This window comes from Suricata suricatta, chromosome 15 (genome assembly GCF_006229205.1).
Source record: "Suricata suricatta isolate VVHF042 chromosome 15, meerkat_22Aug2017_6uvM2_HiC, whole genome shotgun sequence".
Classification (NCBI taxonomy): Eukaryota; Metazoa; Chordata; class Mammalia; order Carnivora; family Herpestidae; genus Suricata; species Suricata suricatta.
Genome location: NC_043714.1, coordinates 76,449,686 through 76,454,315, shown reverse-complemented (window position 1 = coordinate 76,454,315; position 4,630 = coordinate 76,449,686). Strand labels below are relative to the sequence as shown.

At 61.2% G+C, this 4,630-nt stretch overlaps 1 long non-coding RNA gene across 1 annotated transcript in view; it reads right to left on the bottom strand.

Moving 5' to 3' along the window:
- The window catches only part of LOC115279173, a 16,618-nt gene that overhangs the window by 764 nt on the left and 11,224 nt on the right, over positions 1 to 4,630 (bottom strand). The window lies entirely within an intron of this gene.

Sequence of the window (4,630 nt, the reverse complement as noted above, 5' to 3'; positions counted from 1 at the left end):
TCCCCCTGTCCACCTGTCCCTCTGTCCCACCGTCCTTCTGTCCCTCCGTCCCTCCGTCCCTCCGTCCCCCTGTCCCCCCGTCCCCCCGTCCCCCCGTCCTTCCGTCCCTCCGTCCTTCCGTCCTTCCGTCCCTCTGTCCCTCCGTCCTTGTGTCCCTCTGTCCCTCCGTCCCTCCGTCCTTCCATCCTTCCGTCCTTCTGTCCTATCCCTCCGTCCCTCCATCCTTCTGTCCCTCCGTCCTTCTGTCCCTCTGTCCTCTGTCCTTCTGTCCCTCCGTCCCTCCATCCCTCCATCCCTCTGTCCCTCCGTCCCTCCGTCCCTCCGTCCTTCTGTCCCTCTGTCCTTCTGTCCTTCTGTCCCTCTGTCCCTCCGTCCCTCCATCCCTCCTTCCTGTTGGACATTTTACCACATTCACCCGGAATCAGAAACTCCTTTGATGGGCTGGGGTTCCAGAGGCTGAGGGGCATCTCCCCATGATAACAGGGACCCTTGGGCCACCTGGGGAGCTGATTCAGGGGGACCCTTCTCCCAGGAGACTGGGAGAGAGAGGCCAGAGAGAGAGAGGAGTCACCATGGCAACACCGTAGAGAAATGAGGGCACGTCTTTCCATCCAACCAATTAAAGGGCTGCTCCCAGGGTCCCTACTGTGTGCCAAGGCCTAGGTTAAGGGTGCTCAGAACAGGAGTGGGTGGGAGGGGGACAGATCTGTCCTCCACCCTGAAAGCCTCCCTGTCTGTAAAACGTCACATATGTCTTAGGCACAGCAGCCCTGGCCGTCGAGCCCTGCATACAGTAGGCACTCAATAGATGCTTGCTGCATGAAAGAAAGGGGGCAGGTGAGCACATCAATACCCGTGCATGGAGCACCTTTCTTTCCTACATTACCCCGTGGGCAGCCTGGCCCCCAGCACACCTCGATCCCTGGGACCCCTCTGCCCCCTGGGTCACATACCACCAGTGCTGAGGACCCCGGAGCAAACACCGAGCAGGGTGGGGGCAGGGAAAGGCCGGGTCCTCTTCCAGACACCATGCATTTGAACCGCGTCTGTTATGCATGACGCTCATGGGGACTCTGGGGGCTATGATATGGGGTCACCAGCACAGAGGTAGCGGGACCTCTGGGGCCTTCTCCAAGCGCAGCCCCCACTTGAGACCAGCCCCGCCGGACACAGACACAGCCCTCCTCCAGGTGACCGACGGCCACACATGGGAAAGCAAAGCCAGTGACCTGAGCATGGGCGAGGGGACCCGTCCACTCAGGGCTCCAGTGGAGGGTCGTCGGTGCACCTGCCCAGAGGACAGAGGATGACAGAGGACGGGGCAAGCTTGTCACCTGGAGGACAGCTGGGAGGGCAGTTAGCGGTCCCCATGGGCCTGCTGCATGCCCGGTCCCACAGGGCAGGGCCAGCTCTCCTGGCTCCCTAACGGCGTCAGACTGTGGGGAATCAGCCCTGCCCTGAGCGCCTGCAGAGAGAGAGCAGCCACGGTGAAACATGGCACATGTCACGGCCAAGCCTCTCCAGACAAGCCCGAGCTCACAAGAGCCACTTAGCCATAACGCTGAGAAGCGTGTCCTCCTGGTGCTCCATGACCGACAAGTAAATCCCCTCTGGGGATGGCCCGCGCTCAGCTGTGCTCAAGGAAGGGACACATTTGGGCTCCACACAGTGAAGGACGTGGGGCCATGGGAGGTGGCCCGCTGCAGGGAGGCGTGGGGAAGGGCTCAGCCCAGGAGGGGTCTGGCAGAAGGTACCCAGGCTGTCAAGGGCCAGAGAGCCAGGGAAGAGCCCAGATACCCAGCTCGGAAGCCTCCAGGTCTGACAGCCAGAATGCCTGGCTACGGCCCGTCTACTCTCAGACCCCAGCCTTCAGACGCCACAGTCCCAGGCACAGGGCCATCATGGGACTCTTTCAGGTGGCTGGCATCTCCAACTCAGAGGACCCAGCCCTGAAGGTCCCTTGAAGAAGCACAGAGTGAGCACCAGGGATGGGGAGGGGGGCCGCCCGATTCCAGCCTATTCCTGGCCGGGGACCCACAGGGGAGGCTGAGCCCACATATGGCTCCCTCCTTCAGGCCCAGGCCCTGCAGCCGTGGGCCCTGGGGTCAGCCGCTCCTGGCCACGCAGTCCCCGCCTGGTGCGGGCCGGGACCTCCCTCAGCACAGCCTGGGCTCTGCTCCTGTCTCCCCGACACCTTCCTGAGGCCCGCACTTCCCTCTGCCTGGAGAAGGAGCAGTCAGGAGCCCTTCTCACAGGTGACAAACCAGGGCCCACCCACAGTCACCTGGCCAGGAAGCGGCAGGTCTCTCTGACCCCAAAGCCAGGAGAAGGAGTGCATGCCTGTCGCCTACTCTGAGTGAAGTGACACCCAGATGACGTGCAGTTAGGTCGCCATTGCCATGAGTGGGAGTCAGAACCGGAAGGCCCTGTGAGGACCCCTTCCGGCCCTTGTTCCAGGACCAGGATGTGCCCGCTCAGGACGGGGACGTGTGGGAGGCCACGGAGAACTCAGGATGGCGTGTCCTACACTCGGCCCCTCCAAGATGTGAGCGCAGCACGCTGCCCCTTCCTGGGCTCGGCCGCCCCCCCCAGCGCTCTGCCGGACCGTGGCCTGCCGCGCCCACAGCTCAGTGTCGGAGCCTGTTCGAGCCAGCATCTTCCTGGGTGCACCGTCTCCTCCTTGCCCCTCACGCTGCCCCCTGCCAGGGCCTGCGCCCTCCATCTGGGACTGGAGGTCCTCTCCACCCACGTCAGCTCTCTCCGCGTGTGTCTGTGGAAATGAGGTGGGTGGTGATTGCTTGGCTCCCTTCCCAACCAGTGGGCTGGCCTGAGTGTGACCTGGGGGTCACCAGGCAGGACCGCGAGCAAGACCCCCATCTCGTCCCACCTTCCCCAAGCTTCCTGAGGGCTGTGTCCACGGAACACCAAGCTGGGGTCTCATTTCAGAGCACGGGGTGCGCCCAGGGCTCCGTGCACGACCCAGGGACGTTTGGGGCAGGAGAGGACCCCGGGAGCTGGGCGGCGAGAGACACAATCAGGATCTCATTAACATTTTGATTGCAGCGTTGGCTCCCCTGGCGCCTGGGCCTGGACACACGCGCACACATTCAATCTGGAAGCAAAGATTGAGCCAGAGAGAGGAGCGCAGAAAAGGAGCAAAACAGACTTATTTTAATAATGCTAAAAATAACCGTGTCAATATTCCCTTCTGTTGGGGAGCCGCGGATCATTTTTTAACGCACTGTCTCAGCTCTCCTGTCCTTGGCTGAAGTGGATTCCGGCTTCCTGCCCCCCAGTGGAGGCTCTCCACGGCTACCTGTGGGACCTGGGGTGAAGCGCTGCTCTGGGGAACCTCTCACACTCGTCTCTACCGTGCGGACGGCATCTCCTCCTCTGTCTGCCCCAAAGACTCGGAGTAAACCTTCCATCTAACAGGTGGGCAGATTCGGGCCTGGAGAGAGTCTGGAACTAGGTGAGCTCAGGCGGAGTTGGTGTGTCTACACCTGAGGAGGATCGAGGTGGCACTCCCATCGTGGGAAGAAGCTACTCATGCAGTGTGACCCACAGCACTGACCCATCCCCAGCCCTGAGGTGACCCGAGTGTGGATGCAGGGAACCTCTGCGTCAAGATGACAAAACCAAGGCCCAGGCCCAGGGGACAGCAGCCAACGCCCCCAGTTCCCCACTGAGCTTTTCCTGAACGGATGGTGCACCTGGCCCACTGGGACCCAGTGCCCAACGGGTCCACCACGTGGACCTGAGGTCCCCATCTCTTCCCCCACATCCTTACTCAGTGCTGTCCCTGGAGGGTCTGTACGCTGACCCAGCTCATACGCCCCCTCTGTAGCTCCTGGCTGGCTGTCATTCCGCCTGGAGCCTGGCCCTGCCCTGCCCCCTCTGAACCCAGCTGGTCACAGTCACCCTCCTTGTTTTGCCCGTGAGCTGGCCCCACTCCGGCCACATTCCAGGTGGCTCCTCCAGCCTCCCTGATGCGTGATTGGATGGGCCCCAGCAACTCTTGGACACTGCAACTGCCCCCCCCAAACCATGCATCCGAGCTTGGCAGCCCAGGTCAGGTGATGACTTGCCCAGCCCCTGGGCTAGTAGCTCAGAAACATGGATTTCCCTTGATGCTGCCTCCAGCGGTACCAGCCCACCCCCTCTTCTCTGCTCACAAGACTCAAGCAGAACATTCTCAGCCTTCCAGGATCACAACACCCTGTCCTTGAAGTACCCCCCCAAGTGTTTATGGACTCAGCACCCACCAGACCCCTACCTGTCCCCTCAACATCCCTGTTTTCACACCCTAAGCCTCTCTCTGCATCATCTACCTTCTGTCTGGTAGAATATTCTCCTTGTCTTCCTGCCAACTTCTTATTTGATCTTTAAGACATAGCTAAATCCTCCTCTGTGAGCCTTCCCGACTCTTTCCTATTCCTAGGCAGAGGTGACCTCACTCCCCTGTGAGAGCCAGCAGGTGGCCCAGACCTCCACCCTGAGCATGACTGCTCTGTGTGGTAAGGAGCAGCCAGCGGTTCTAACAGTGGCCTATGGGCAAGACTTGTCTCAGCCCCTCAGTCAGCATCAGTGACCTTTGGAACATTACTCCACCTCTCTGTGCCTCGGTTGC